Below are 17,258 nucleotides of genomic sequence, written 5' to 3' on the forward strand. Positions count from 1 at the left end.
TATTGGCAATCTAACAATTTAAGTTATTCTGTTCTGCTATTTTTACATACTTTACGGTCTAGTAATTTTGACTCCCCTATATATATGTATTCATTTCCTACATAACTGAGAATACCTGTGAACTTTGATTTGATCTGGATGCATCTCCATCTAGCCCTTGCCAACAAAGTTTCCTAGGGCAATTACCTGTTCTATCTTTGACTGAGATTTGAGTTCTTCCTCTAAGTGAAAATAAGCCATGATTTAAATTCCTGTGAATGAATGACAGATAACCTGCTGTTGCTTAACAGGGACTCATGCTTTTTAATTAAAAGTGAAAAATTTCTTTCCCCACACCCTTTAAGCTATAATTGCATCTAGGGATTGCTACTGTGTTTACTAAGATCGTGCCCAGAAGACACAAGTGGGAAATGTTCTGCATAGAGCACCAGATCTTAAACTGAGACTAATGTTCATTCCGTCATTAAATAAGCCTTTGTTGAGTCCCTGCTGGGTGTGAACTCAGCTTGTTACTGCTAAAATCTCTAGTGACCAGGGGCAGTTTTCTCAATCTCATTGTATTTCAGATCTTCCATCAGCAAATTAGGGTATTTTTCAATCTCAGTATCATTGCACATTGTTTTGAAATATGTACATTGAAGTCATTTTTATAGATGTTAATATAGTCTGGTTTATACCACAGGAATTATATGACTTACCCTCTACATCCATGTTGTCGCATAACATCATAGAAGATGGTATAAATTAAGTTTCTTAATGCTACTGGACTACTATAAACATGTTAAGTATGAGCAGTGTTTAAGCCACTGACTATATAATATTTTTGCTTTATTTTATATATATACAATTATATTTTTATTTTATTTTATTAATATTATATATAATACTAATATATAATATATATTATTTATACATATACACCACATTATATTTTTTAATTTTTTTTTATTTTCAGCATAACAGTATTCATTGCTTTTGCACCACACCCAGTGCTCCACGCAATATGTGCCCTCTCCAATACCCACCACCTGGTTCCCCCAATCTCCCACCCCCCGCCCCTTCAAAACCCTCAGATTGTTTTTCAGAGTCCATAGTCTCTCATGGTTCACCTCCCCTTCCAATTTCCCCCAACTCCCTTCTCCTCTCTAACTCCCCTTGTCTTCCATGTTATTTCTTATGCTCCACAAATAAGTGAAACCATATGATCATTGACTCTCTCTGCTTGACTTATTTCACTCAGCATAATCTCTTCCAGTCCCGTCCATGTTGCTACAAAAGTTGGGTATTCATCCTTTCTGATGGAGGCATAGTGTATATGGACCACATCTTCCTTATCCATTCATCCGTTGAAGTGCATCTTGGTTCTTTCCACAGTTTGGCGACCACCACATTATTATATTTATATGTATACACCACGTGCCAGTCCCTGGCAACATGAGATAAATAGTTAAAAGAAACAGGTAGAGATATATGCCCTAGACTAGGACAGGTACTCAAATAGCAAATCATATGTTATCCCTACGGAGGAAAGAGAAAAATCATGACCACCCATGATATCTAGGGGAATCTGCATCGAAACTCCTATAACTTAATGGGCATAATTATTCTATTAAAAAAGACTTAAGAAAACAGTGGAAATTTTAAGCAAAAGTTAAAGTTTTAAGAATGAGGTCAGCTGGATGATATTAGGAGGGAAGTGTGCTAAAGACTCCAGACTTCCCGTAAGTACCTAGTCCTAAGGAACGTGACCACCATAAACCCAGAATCACACAACTTTTAGCATGTGAGTCCCTGGGGGATATTTAAGTCAAAGCTTTAGTTTTTTAGATAATCTATGTTAGTAGGTACAGTAGCTATGCCAGAACTAAGAAAAAAGGATCCAGGCAGAAGCACATTATTGGGGATAACTGAAAGTAGGGGTAGGCTTCATATTTGAAGCTTCCTGTTTATTCAGGATTCAAAACTAGTTGAAGTTCAGTTAGTCTGAAGTTCTGGGATTGGTGGGCATGAAGTAGACTTTATGGTAAAGAGGAGGCAAAGTGTAGCTGGTCTACCTCATCCCTCAGATCACAGGGAGTAACTTCATGTCTCAGCTGATTAAGGTTATGATCAGTGGCCCCTTCATAACCAGACAGCTATGGTAGGGACATAAATTAATCCAGTTATACACAGCCAGGACCAAGGCTGTGAAGGTTTGACTGTTTAGTATTAACTTATTTAGCTATTTTTAAAGTAAACAATAAATGAATAAACTTTTAATTTTATACATCACCAAGAGTGATGTTGTTTCTCATAATAAAACTATGAAACTCTTTTCTTCACTTTGTAGATTAAGAAATTCATGCACAAAGTGGTCAAGTAATGTTTCCAAGATAACACAGTAAGTGGTAGGGTTACAACATTAATCAAAAAAAATGGATTCTGGAACATTATGGAACCAATCCATTTTCATTTTTTAAGGTCCTTTATTTTTATTTTATTTTATTTTATTTTATTTTATTTTATTTTATTATTTTTAAAGATTTATTTTAGAGAGAGAGAGATAGCAAATGAGAGCAGGAGGCAAAGGGAGAAAGAGAATGTTAAGCATATTCTGCAATGAGTGTGGAGCCCCACATTGGAGCCCCAGATGGGGATTGATCTCATAACTTTGAGATCATGAGTTGAGCTGAAACCAAGAGCCATGCTTAACCTGAGTCACTCAGGTGCCCCTAGTGACCTTTATTCTAAATATTAAGGCTGAGCAACAAGTTCATTTAATCTAAAACCAAGGTATGCCATGGCCAGAAAGAGGATTTAGGAAAAAGAAAAGGAAGATGCATAGGCAATTGGAATAAGATGTACCTTTCTAAATAAAATATTCATGAAGTAAACATATGGAGAAAAGAAAACACAAATAAGTTTATGGGAGTAATTTTTTAGATACAGAAAACTTGACATTTAACATATTTAAAATCAATGAAATAGTTTTCTAATGGTTTTCTTTTCCTCTTCTGTGTTTATATATTTGTAATTCTTTATTACAATCTTATGTTACTATAAGATGTGGAAAGAATCCTTTAGATGCTTCTTTATGTGGTTTTTCCCACTACATATCTATCTTACATTTTGGTTTTGAATATTATGTCTAAAGATAAAATTATTACATTGTATAAGCAATTATATTTTAACTGATATTGTAAGTGTGGTCTACATCCTTTTAATTGTTTTAGAAAAGTCTTATTTTTCATTTCCTGATCTTATTTCTTTATTTATCAAATCTTATGCCTTCCTTTTAATTTCACAGTTGGAAGTAAAATTCCTGAGACATTGCCTCACACAAAATAGTCTCTTAATAGGTATTAGTCATTGCTTGATCATTGTTGCTGTATGCAAAGGAATGGGTAACCATAATAACTGCTAGATCTATTCACTAAATTGCCTCTAGAGGGAGGGCTAAATATATTGTGTGCATGGTGATAATGGACACGTTATAGGCAATTGTACATAGAAAGTGGATGGAAAGAGGCAAAATAAAGAAATGGTAACCGTGAAGGGGAGTGGAGGATGATGGGCCCAGAAGCAACAAAGAAACATTGCTGGGGTGAATCCATTGGGGATTCATGGGGAACAGAGTAGTTGTCAAAAACTAAAAATATTCCATGTATTAGGAATAACAGAGGATAACAAAAAACACTGGCTTCTAGGAATAAAGTCCTGGCCCTTTCTCTGTTTTGAAATTACTGAGTCAGGGAGTGCTAATGAGATTTTGAAGACTTTTAGCCTTAATGAATAATCTGTAAACTTTAATGTTTGCTCTGTGTCCACTTTATTCAATTATTTTCTTGGTCCAATATTGTCCAGTAAAATGATAGGAATTCCTAGGAGTGCAGGGTATACCAATGAAGGCCGAAGGCCTTTCATCAACAAGAATGTTAATAATTACCTACGAATTCACAGGAACAAGAAATAGTTTCAGGGAATGGCCGGACTCACTTATTTCCTCTACCATCCTAGAGAAATTCAAAGAGAAACAGGTTACCTTATAGTAGTGGTTCTCAAGCTTGAGCATGCATCAGAATATCCTGGAAGGCTTAGTAAATGACAGATTGCTGGCCCCACTCCCAGAGTTTCTGATTCAGGAAGTCTGAAGGTGGGGGAGTGGCACCGAGAATTTTCATCTTATCAGTTTCCTGGGTAAGGGCAGTGATAATGCTACCCAGTGGATGATATTTTTAGCACCACTGCCCTATAGGTTCTTATGATAGTGATAGTCAGTTCAGTCAATTGGACCACAGTCTGAGGAAGCTCAATCACAGGTCTGAGTCTAAAAATGGCCCAGGAAGCAGGTATCCTGTGGTTCCTTAACAGATGAGTATAATTGGTTATAAGGTTGAGAAAGAGAATGAGGGTGGATGATTACAGTAAACAACTTATTTTTTTTTTAAGTTTTTAATTCAAATTCCTCTTAGTTAATATACAGTGTAATATTAGTTTCTGGTATACAATGTAGTGATTCAACACTTCCATAAAACACCTGGTGCTCATGACAGCAAGTGAGTGTACTCCTTAATCTCCATCACCTATTTAACCCACCCCTCCAGCACCCTCCCCTCTAATAAACTATCAGTTTGTTCCCTATAGTTAAGAATGTGTTTTTTGATTTGCCTCTCTCTTTTCTTCCCCTTTGCTCATTCGTTTTGTTTCTGAAATTCCACATATGAATAAAATCATATGAAATCTTGCCATTTGCAACATGGATGGAGCTAGAAAGTATTATGCTAAGTCAGAGAAAGAATAACTTATTTTTAAAAGATCTCAGTACATTGCACATGCTTAATAATTACGAATCAGTTGTATTGTCTTCATACAGTAAATGTTATGCATTGTATCGAATTAACCCCGTATGGCACTAATGCCCAGTTGCTGCTGAAGTATTAGGGTTTACCTTTCAGTTATTTCCCCCTCATCTCAGAACAAGAAATACTTTCTTTCTCCCTTTTAAATAAAAAGTCTTTGTCATACTTTTGTCGTTTCTGCCTCACTGCTGCTTTCTCTGCTTTAATTTAAATAATCTAAAACTATAATGCACAGTGTACCTTATGTATTTTTCATAGTAATAAGTATCATTGATACTTTTTGCAGATATTATTTAATAAGTTTGCATCATCATCTTGAAAATTGGTACTTGTTTTTGTCATTTCAATAGCGGGCTTTATATTTCAATACTATTTTTTTTTAAGATTTTAGGTATTTATTTGTCTGAGAGAAAGAACACAAACAAGGGGTGGGGCAGAGAGAGGGAGAAATAGACTTCCTGTTAAGCAGGGAGCCCTACTCAGGCCCCATCTCAGGACCATGAGATCATCCTGAGCCAAAGGCAGACACTTCACCAACTGAGCCACCCAGATGCCCCTAGTGATTGCTTTTTATTTGTTTTTTTAAAATATGTTGTCACTGACTTTCACGCTTCCCCAACACCAAACCCAGGATTCAGTTCAATCTTACTTAGTTCATATACTAGACTGCTGTCAAGTCCCGTTTCTTCTTTTTTCAGTTCACCTATATTTTACCTTTCCTGTTTTTCTCCGAAGACTTTAAGCCCCTACCTAACATTCTTCATGTTGTGACTCTATTACCTAGTTCTTCAAGAGTTTAGCAACAAAGAAAATATAAAGACATCGCCGGTGTTTCAAAAGCTCTCCTTAAATTTGAAAAATCTGATGGGCAGAAATATCTGTCATATAATTAATTAGCATCATGTAGCAAACAGGATCGTTTGGCGGAGTCCATTAATTTTCACCTGTTTCTTCTGACATTGAGAATACGACTGTTTCTTCCACTTTGATTGAATTGATCAATCAATTTATAAGTAAAATAATGCATGTGGAGGCAAAAACTAATTCCAATGCCAAGTCATTGTAACATATTGTCTTTAATACCAGTTGTCTGGGATAAACTCCAAGCCATGCCTCCTAAATTTTAAAATGTTCATTTTTTAGTTCTAATAACAATTATTTCTAAAATGCCATTTTAATCAAAAAGCCAAGAGCTAGAAATAACTTTATATTTTAAATATATGTATATATTTATCTAAATTTATCTTTATCTTACTGCCTAACAACCTGCTCATTGGAAAGCAATATTCACTAATTTATTTTATCATATTTACTTGCTTAATTTTGTTGTATTAAATTGCCTGGTTTATACAGCCTACCTTGTGAATAGTTTCTCCCAACAAATTTAATCGCAATAAATAAAACATCATGGAACTTCTTTTTAACTGTTCAAGAGGCTATTGTATTTATTTTTGTAATCTATTTTGAATTAAATTCAAACTTTTAGAGAAATTTCGAGAACTGGGTTAATCTTCCCATATGCCCATATTCCTTAATTATTAACATTTTCCATTTTACCTCCTCTTGACTTCGTAGTTATACCACTTTGTGTAATTTATTCAGTGCTTGCTCTACAGATTATAATATACATCTTTGAATTATCACCAGCTGCCTTAAAAAATATTCTACCTCTTATAAACAGTGTGAGAATTTTATAACAATACACTTTCAAATATGATCCTCTTACCCTTTATGATCTAGTTGTCATATATTTTGTACCCACATACACTCTAAACTCTGCCTTATATTCTTAGTATTCTTAATTTAAATAGTTAATCTAAAGAGCTAGATTTACCCGGAGAAAAATATTTTTTTAAAGATTGTATTTATTTATTTATTTGATAGAGAGAGAGAGATCACAGGTAGGCAGAGAGGCAGCAGACAGAGAAGCGGAAGCAGGTTTTCCGCTGAGCAGAGAGCCCCAATCCCAGGACCCAGAGATCATGACCTGATCCAAAGGCAGAGGCTTAACCCACTGAGCCACCCAGGCACCCCGGAAAAGGATATATTTTTTAAAAGTCCTCTATATATCCTGTCACATTTACCCTTCTTAAAATTCTCCATTCCTATCTAAAATTTCTGGGTTTTATTTGCATAAATTGTCTTTTGGCTTAAGGAATTTCTGTAGCATATTTTGTAGTGTACATCTTATAGAGAGACAAAATCAGGTGTTGGTCTAAAAATGTCTTCATATTGCTTTAATGTTTGAAGAAGATTCTGCTTGATATGGAATTCTGGTTTGATGTCTCTGTGTGTGTTTTTTCTTTTATCACATTAAAGATGCTGGTCTTCTGTCTTCTGGCCTCTGTTTCTGAGCAGTCAGCCATATTTCATTGTATAGTTCCCCTCACATACTATATGTTTTTATTCTGACTGCTTTCAGCATTGTATAATTGTGTCACTTGTAGCAATTAGATATGGTTGTCTTTGTATTTACCTGGATTGGTGTTCTTAAAGCATTTTGGATATGTAACTAATGTATTTTATAAATTTTGAAAAATTCTTAGCCAATATGCATTGACATACTTGGTTTTTTTTTGCTCCATTCTTTCTCTTTTCTTCTTCTGAAACTATAATTTCATATACACTAGAGTATTTGATAGTTTCCCTACAGATGTCAAATGCACTGATTCTTCTTATTCATTTTTCTCTGTATTTCAGTTTGGATCATTTCTATTGACCTATATTCAAGTTCACTGATTATTTCCCATGCTATATTCTGTCTATTGATAAACCCATTCAAAAAAATTCATTTTAGATATCATATTTCTCATATATAGTATTTTAGTTTATCTCTTTTTTCTAACTTCAATTTCTTTGCCATTTCCTTGCATGTTGTCTATTGTTTCTACTAGATCCTTGAATATATTTATTATAGTTAATCATAGTTCTTAGCTGGTAACTCATATTTTTTCATCTCTGAGTCTATCTCTGTTGACTTTTCTTGTCTCTTGACAAAGCATCACTTTTTCTTGCTTCTTCAGATTCCTCATATTTGTTAATTGAATACCAAAGTTGTATGTGATGTAACCAGAAGTAAGCATGCGTCTTTTTCTATTAGGCTGTAAATGTGGGGCAAGGTTTGATTCAATCTGGTTTGTACTGAACTAGGATTAGGCTTTGTGGTGGCTCGGTTCAATTCAATTTACTACAGACAAGATTTTTTGATGGCAGAATCAATACCTCCCCCTTAGCAGGGCTTGCATTCTGAGTGCCTAGAAAGTTTTCTTTTCTTCTGGCTTTCCCTCAGCCTTCAGCAGATTCTGTGTTCTTGCACCTCAAGGGAGATCTCTGTTACAGTTCCAGCAATAGGCAGATGTAAGGTATGGAATGCTTGGAGGATTTCTCTAAATTCTCTTGTCCTGCTTTTAGACATCATCAGGCTTTATATTGGTTTACTACTATTGCTATAACAAGCTAACACAAATTTAGTGGCTTAAAAAAGCATACATTTATTATTTTAATACATACAGTCTGCAGGCTGAAAGTCTAAAACAGATCTCAGAGGGCTAACAGCAAGATGTTGACAGAGTTGCATTTCTCCTTGAGATACTAGGGGTGAGTCTGTTTCTTTGCCCTTTCCAGCATCTAGGGGCTGCCCACATTCCTTGTCTCATGGCCTCTTTCATCTTCAAACCCAGCGATTGCATCCATGCAAATTTCTGGTTCTCTTGTCCCTCTCTGGCTCTGACTTGCCTCCCCTCTCACTCATAAGGACCCTTGTGATGACACTGGACATAACTAGATAATCCAGGATTATCTCCCCATCTCAGTCTCCTTCACCTAATCACATACGCAGTTTCTTTGGCTATGTAGTGTAACATCTTCACAGGTACTGAATGTTAGGACTTAGTATATCTTTGGGAAACTGTGATTCTGCCAACCACAGGTCCCCTGTGCCTGTGCTTCAGGATGGTCTCTCTCAGCTTTCTGGCTCTTCCCAAGCCACAGAAGTGCTGCTGCTGTATATTTGAACTAAGATTCAAAGTACCTTTGGGGTTTCTCAATACTCATGACTATCCTTAGATTTCAATAGGATTATGTGCCTATGACTCATGGGGTTCTCTCTCCCATCTTCTGCCACTCTCTAGCCATGCATGGTCATGGCTTCCTACTCTGTGTAGAACCTAGAATGTCTCTATGGTTCATCTCCATTACCTGTGCAGGCCTCTGACTTCCCAGACAATGTGTACCTGGACCTCACTGGGGAGTCTCTGTCAGCTCCCCTGTCCCTGTTTGGCCCCAGGAGCCACCATCTCAAGCTGTCCCAAGGCCTGGAGTACTTGTGGAGTTCTGCTCCTACTTCATCCTGTGTGACACACATGTGCCATAGAGACTGTCCCCATTCTCCTGCCTCCAGTCTTTCACACATGTGCTTTGTTAAGGCCCATCGGGAAGAGTTGTGGATGTCTATAGATTCTCCTTGTGTTTGGGGATCCCAGGAAGGGTTCACAGGCATGCTGCATACACCCCAGTCTTTTCAAAAGTCTACCTGCTCTTTTCTTACTTCAAGGAGAGCAGCACACTCATCCTTCTGACTCTTTACCAATGATAGAATGCAGTATGAATTTGTTTTTTTTTTTTTCTTCCTGAGAGGAGTTTGTCACTTTCTGAATTTCAGTTTAATAGGTATTTTTGTGACCTAAATTATCTGATGAAATTTTTAAACCTGTGCTTTTGTAGGTTTTCCTACCCTCTGTCATCAGTACAATGGGAAAAATATTCTGCTGTGTCTTTATACATACATGCTAAGTAGAAACAGAAGTTTTCCAGCTTATCATTGGAATTTTGAAGGATAGGGTGAACACAGCTAACATATGATTACAAATGGGGCTTGTCCATTAAAACTGTCTTCAGTTTTAAACTCCAGTGTTAACCCCATTTGCACTTCAGACTAACCTACTACCTAAATTTTATCCAAGATTTTATCCTCATAAACAGCTGCTAAATTATTGGATGAAAGGCAAAGGAGAGAGGAGGGAAAGACTAAATTTACACAATATTGATTGTGTTCATTCACAGAATAGCACCTTAAAATCAAAAGAAGTTTTAGAGGCTTTTTTTTTTTTTTTTAGCTGAGTTTAAAACTCATATCTTGAGTATTCTTGGTTGGAAGTCCCAGATTGAAAGCTTAAAAGTATGTATAATTGCTGAAAGTAATTGACTTCAAAATTTTCCTAAATGTGAGAAGTGAGGAAGAATCCTGAAAACTTGTGTGAAAACATTATATGCTCACAGAAAATCCAAGCTTTTATGGAAAGGTATAGGAAGTCTTTGATCAAGGTATTGGGACTGTTTAGAAACCTATTTTGGACTGGGTACAAAACTCTTTTATGTGCCACACATATCTTGGAAAAAAAAAAAAGAAACTTATTTTGGTCTGTCCACTGGAGCACAGACTTCTATTATAGATACACAATGGATCAAGCACTGTTACTCCTGGTAAAGTCCACATGCCCCCTGACACTGGGGATACTCTTAGCAGCTACAGTGACAGGAAATTGTGGCAAGACATACCACAGAGATGTTACAGTACTGACAGGACTATGAGGAAAAAGACTGTCAAGGAGCCACTCAAGTCCTAGAAACTGTATGTAGAATTAAAACAACAAACACTTCAGGGTATACAATAGGCTTCTAAGTAGCAATCAAAGGGAGCACACCCATCCAACTTTTCTTCACCTGTGTTAAAAAATGGAAGTGACTTTAACAAAGAACTGTCTACGAAGTGGCTATTTTGCAGAGAAGGAAGTACCACACTTGATTAGAGCAAATAATAATGGGACTATTTCTAGTTAAAATTCTGTTAGAAAACCTCATTCAGCGTAGGAGATCTGCAGGAATCCTCCCAGCCTTCCCTGCTGTAATTCTGTTAGTAGGAAAGGAAGAGATCGAGGTAACATTGGTTGCTTTTAGAGAACAATCCAGGATCAAAGAACCCATTAGATCTGACCCATCTCAAGGCTGAGTATGGAAGTTGACAATCATATGTCGTAATTCAAATTCATTATGCTTAAAGCTTCGTAGGAGTAAAGATACTTAGGATTCTCCCTCTTAACAAAAGCTTCCAGAGCAGACACACAGCTCTGACGGGAAATTAATTCTACTAATGTGCTACTAAGGTGGCAGATGGTCACAAACAAGATAGCTGTGACAAATCAACAAATTACCTCCTGGGACTTAGCAAATTAGCACGCCCGAAGCTGACCCAGGAAAAGTTTTAGCAATGTGACTCTCTATGCTGCCAAGGACCAAAGGATTGGAACATGATTTCAGATATAGTTGAAGATATCTCCCAGCAGAGATGTTAAATAGAACTTGATAAAAAATGCTTATGGGACTAAATTCCGTGAAGTGGTGAAGCTGTGCTTATGTAAAGGCTGGATATTACTCAGCAAACTTCCCCATAATGAGAATTGAGCAGTAGTGACAGGCTAATTAAGGCTTACTTGGGAGAATAGGAAAAAATGAGATGTAATCAGAGATGAGCCTTCCCGAGCACATGTTGTACTCCATGTCTTAAGGCAGAGACCCCTGAGTCAGAGGGTGGGAGTACTGTGCTATCAAAGGGTACATAATTCCAGCACAAGGGATTAAGGAAACTAATAGGGACTGAGATTCCAAATATAGAAAAGGTGCAACAGAGCAGTGATTCTCAAAGTGAATATTTGTATGAGTCACCTGAGGATCTTGTTAAAAACACAGGTTCTGATTCCAATTCTCAAAATCGATCAAGTGATGCAGCTGGGGCTGTCCAGAGACCCTGCATTAAACAGCATGGTTGATAGAGAATTCTAGTAGGGATAATAATCCCACCCTCCTAGCTAGACTTAAATCACACTGCTAATTTTCAGGAGGTTTTGTTGTTGTTTGTTTTTCAAAGGAAGGCAACATCAACATCCTCAGAGACCATGACTCACTGGTATTTTATTTTCTCCTTATGTCTCTCTGCTGTAATCAGTGGCCTTGGAACTCCAGAAACAGCCAGGTCTCCTCATAATCCCAAAGTTCCCTGAGACCATAATAAGGATAGGTCTGGAGCTGTAAACAGGAGTAGATGAGACTCTAACCTCACTGCTATTATCAGGTTGGGGCAAAAGCATTCTGGGAGCTGAGTTGGGCAGGTTTTTTGCATACAAATTATATAGATAAACATGATACACTAGAATATTTATTTTGACTCATTAAATTTATTAATGACGTCTTACTAGATAGTGACAAGTTTAATATGAAAACTTGATCAGAAAATTGCTAATAAGAGATGCAAGTTTCTTTAAAAGATTGGATTTGGGGGTTCCTGGATGCCTCAGTCATTTAAGTAGCTGCCTTCAGCTCCAGTCATGATCACAAAGGTAACTGAGATCAAGCCCCCAACTCCTGCCTACTGGACTCCCTGAGAGCCTGCTTCTCCCTCTCCCTCCACAGCCCCTCCCCCTACTCATGCTTTCTCTCTCTCTCTCTCTCCCTAGTATGCTCTCTCAAATAAATAAATACAATCTTTAAAAAATTGAAAAAAAAAATTTAAAGGTTGGATTTGTACAAAATTAAACGTTGTTGTTGATCTTACGTATTATATAGCTATAAGTTAACCTGTCATAGATGCCAACATGCATTTAAGCGGAAAGGTGGATCCTCCAGATGCTGCTTTCAACAGGTGCAGCAAAAAGGCTGCCGGTTTTCCCCAGACTGTTCCTGGAACAGGTGTTATTAGATAACATCTGCTTTTTTCTGCTCATAAACCTTTAATTGAAGTCCTCCCCACACTAACAGTCTAGTTATCTGATACTCATTTGGGTCAGGTTTCTTTGGAGCCCTAAAAAAGAGACATAAAGCAGCTGAAGAGTCAAAGCTATCCCTGCTGAGAAACGGTAACAAGGCGACTATCATAATCGTAATCTGCAGAAAAGATGCCCTTCTTCAAAAAATTTTTTTGCAATCAAATCTTTTTGCAAATAGGTCTTCTGTATGTAAACAATGCATAGGCAGTCTTATGTACTTAATGCAGGCTGGAAAAATAGTGAGCTTTTCCCAATCACTTTAAAAGATCCTCTGTAATTTAGAGCAGGATCCCCAGAGTTTAGGATTCATGGATCAAAATAATTTTAAAAAATTAAAATTAAAGTACTGGCATATGGTTCCTAGTTTTTACTTTGCCAATTAAGATATTTTTAAAAGCAAAAAAGTAGTCTCAACCCTGTCTCCTGTCATCATAATTTCATCAAACAATATGTTAACAGTAACATAGAAAAATAGGGGGATATTCTTTCAGAATTAAAGCAAACTCTTTGGGCCAAATAAATTTAGCTTTATAGAAATTTTCTTCTCTGTTTGTTTTTCTCCTTTTCACCATGAATCCTTCATTTATATTATTTCTCCAGCCAGTATCTTCCTCTCTTTTGCTTTCTTGCCTATCTACAACCTATTATTTAGGATCCAAGCATTTATTCAAGGTTTACTTACTAACAGATGATGAGTTTCAACTTGGGCCCGGTTTCCTTTACCATTTAGCTCCTAGTAACAATCTCAAATAAACTTTCCCTTCTATTTGTTGTTGTTGTTGTTGTTGTTGTTTTTATTTTCCATTCCATTTTGCTCATAAGATGATTTTTTTCCTCACCCACCTGGAAAATATTGTCAAGCTCTTGCCTCTCAATAACCCTAACTTGAGCCAAACACTCATCACATCTAAAATCTTTTCTTAAATTGCCCTGTAACTTATCCATAAATTCAGTCTGTATTGTTTGAGACAAAAAAATGGGAAGTTAGAGATCATCCTATCAATCCCTTTTTTTAAGAGAAATCTCCAAGCTTTCCTTTGCCTTCAGGTCACATGTATTTTCCACAGACAACCTGCTCCACATACCCCTATTTCATCCTCATTTCTTTATTTTTACTCCTGCTCACATACCTTACTCTTTGCCTCCTCTGTGTGCATGAGGCTTTACACTAGAAAACCTATCTGTCAACAACACCTGTTTCCACTTCAGGTTTAAAACTTCTGCATATCTCTCTTTTTTTTTAAAGATTTTATTTATTTGACAGAGAGAGAGAGAGAGAGAGATCACAAGTAGGCAGAGAGGCAAGCAGAGAAAGAGAGGGGAGGAAGCAGGCTCCCCGTGGAGCAGAGAGCCCGATGCAGGGCTCGAACCCAGGACTCCGGGATCATGACCTGAGCCAAAGGCAGATGCTTTAACCCACTGAGACACCCAGGAGCCCCTTGCGTATCTCTTAAGACTCACTTCATATTACATCTCCTCCAGGAATCATTTTTGACCTTCCAACCAGGCAGGTGCTTCTCCAGCATTCTTTCTTGGTACCCCTATCTAACACTGAGAGTAAGTGTAGAAAACCTAAGAGGCTCATGGGCTCCAGAGTCATAAAATCTGTTCAATGCCTTAGCTCTATCATTTTACAAGCTCAGTTTCCTGGTCAAGTTATTTAAGGCATCTGAAACTCTGTTTTCTTATTTGTGAAATGGGAAAAGTATTATCAGCCACATAGTATTTATTGAGATAAGATATGAAGAATGCCACTTATAATACCTGACGCAAAGAAAATGTTCACTGACTTCTAAGTTTTAGTGGCAAACTTAATGGCGAGTTTTTGAAATTCTTATTATATGTACTTACACATTCTATTAAAATGTTCTATTATTTGTCTACCTACCCCACTAGACTGTGAACTCCTTGTAGCAGAGATTGTGTTTTATTTATGTATCTCTAGGGAATAGCTCAGCAAATTGCATTGTTGGCTGAATTAATGAATACTCCTGTACCCTAAAACATTGTGATTTACAAGGAATTAACTTATATGAAAAAGACACGTGAAATAGAGCCAGTAGTCATTGTATACTTTTTTAGGTCTCTCTGGGGATTGCCCTGAGAAAAAGTCTTGCTTAAAACTCAGAGAATGCACTCTAGGGCACACCACTTCCTTCAAGTCAGAGTCTTAAATTAATCTTGTCTTGTCTCGTGATATCACACCGGAGTAGACTTCTCTAGGCTCTTATTAGAGACCTAATACAGTTTTGCAGTTTGTTTTATGGCCCCTAAAATGCTGCTCAGTATTTTTATAGAGTGTCACTTCTGATCATCTTGCTAAATATATCACCACAGTCATTAAAAAAATATCTTACTTTTAAATATTTAATTACAAATGGCTTTAGCATAAACTATTATTTGTGAATTGTTTCTCTACAGAGATTTGAGCTTAAAATCGGATTTGTTATCTCAAAATGGCACACTAGTAAGTGGGTAAAATATTTAAAGGCCAAAGCACAGCTGCGATGTGAATAAAATATTATTAGACATGTCCTTGATCTTTAGCTTTATTACAGATTGGAGACTTTTAATTTTTAATAAAATTCATTGCAGTGACAGATAAGATAGATTGTTCCCAATGGTGGTTCACATCAAAGAAATGATATAACATGCCTGACTACCAAACATAATGGTATGATTAATTCATTGGATTAATTACTTTTTGTTGCATATTCATGTGTTTTATTGAGAAAAAATTCCCTGAAGACCACTTCTCTATGGAGAAACATAATGAAAATAAAATGAACAAGATGTTTAAAATTAAAAAAAGAAAAAATAAATTAGAAGATAGTATTATGGGTCCACCCAGTCATGCTGGTTAGCATATGATTTAAAGTTGAGCAAGGGGTTAAATATTTGTTCAGGATAAAGAAGGGGGTGGAAAAGATCATCATGATTTGTCATTGAACCTGAAAAAATATAAAACTAAATATTGCAACAAGTCATCTTTCTGTATGGTAACATAATTTTTCTAACTTACTAGGAGTTATGATGGAGCCTTTCAGGTTAAAATGGTGCTTCTCTAGCAGTTCCTGTTTATTTTCTCCCACTTTCCTATTGAGCCATTCACAAAAACAATAGATGGATATACACAATTGCAATAGCATTAGAAGGTGAGGGTATTGATTAATTATCTGTCAGTTCCAAAGAGAGAGATTTGTTAAACAAAGTGAAGGTAGAGTCCTGATGCAGAACACTTTCAAGGAAAACATGGTAAACATTTTTGTTCACACCTATTATAGTGCTCTTTCAGATATACACTTAACAGAGGGACAGGTCCAATGGGTCTCTTGTTTAACTTTAAGATTCTTTCATTACCTTGCAACCCCCACTGGCCCCCCCCACCAAGTATACTGCATGAAAAACACTCTATATGGATTTGGGGACTATGATGTTCAATTAATACAACTTAGTTAAAACAGATGAAAGCAAGTGATAGTAGATTAATTCCTGGAATATAAAGTAAGCAGCAGAAGCATTTGAGAGAGAGGTACACCTTGATTTCTAAACTTTATCCATTCTTTCTAAGAAGTTTAAAATATCTCTGTCCAGTATGGTAACCACTGGATGGGCATATGTGACAGTTAAGCACTTGAAATATGGCTAGTTGAATTGAGATGTGTTATAAGTCTAAAATACACATCAGATTGTGAGGAGTGTCTATTAAAAAAAAAAGTAAAAATATCAATATGTTTAATAATGATTAAAAATTTTAGATATGCTAGGTAAAGTAAAACATATTATTAATATAAACTTTGCCTATTTTTAAATTATTTTTAAATGTTATTACTAGAGAACTTTTATTACATATGAGGCTCATATTTGTAGCTCTCATATTTCTATTTAATAGCCCTTATTTAAAAATTTTTTCCTACAGAACTCTTGAAATAATGTAGAAATTTATTTCCCTATATATAACTAGACAACTAAGCAGGAGAATCAGGTTATCCCTTCTTGTTTAAATAAGACTATATAAAGAATACCAAATATTTGGTTATTATTTGTAATGTCCAACTTTACCACCCTCCTAACCTCACTCTACTCAAAAAGTGAAAGACAATTCTAATAGTAAAAAGTATATAGTTAAGGGAACCAGAAAAAAAAAAATTTGTCTACCCTGTTTGCAGTTGTAAATGAGTTGTAGATATCTAAATGTTGTGGAATGTATGAACAGATAAAGATATTATAATCATTACAATAACAAAACATGGGCCTATGAAAATATTTTCCATTGTAAGAGACCTTAAATATTTATTATACTATGGGGAGGGGAATACCACAGTGTAAGAAGTATATTTTAGAAATTTTTTATTTGTTCTCAAATTCAAGAAAGCATGGTTTTTTGAAACAAGATATTGAAATTAATTGCTTAGAGAATAGACCAAAATTGAAAATCATTGACATTTCTGACATCTGGGTTTCATTCTGCAGATTCCACTATAAAGTCTTGAAAGATTTATTGCAAACCTTTTTCAAATAGAGAAAAATTTAAAATTCATGTAATGAATGAAACTTGAAATTTAAAAATTAACAGTATTCTTTTAAATAAGAGCATGCACTC

This window comes from Lontra canadensis, unplaced genomic scaffold (assembly GCF_010015895.1).
Source record: "Lontra canadensis isolate GAN:19392208 unplaced genomic scaffold, GSC_riverotter_1.0 scaffold19, whole genome shotgun sequence".
In the NCBI taxonomy this organism is placed as follows: domain Eukaryota; kingdom Metazoa; phylum Chordata; class Mammalia; order Carnivora; family Mustelidae; genus Lontra; species Lontra canadensis.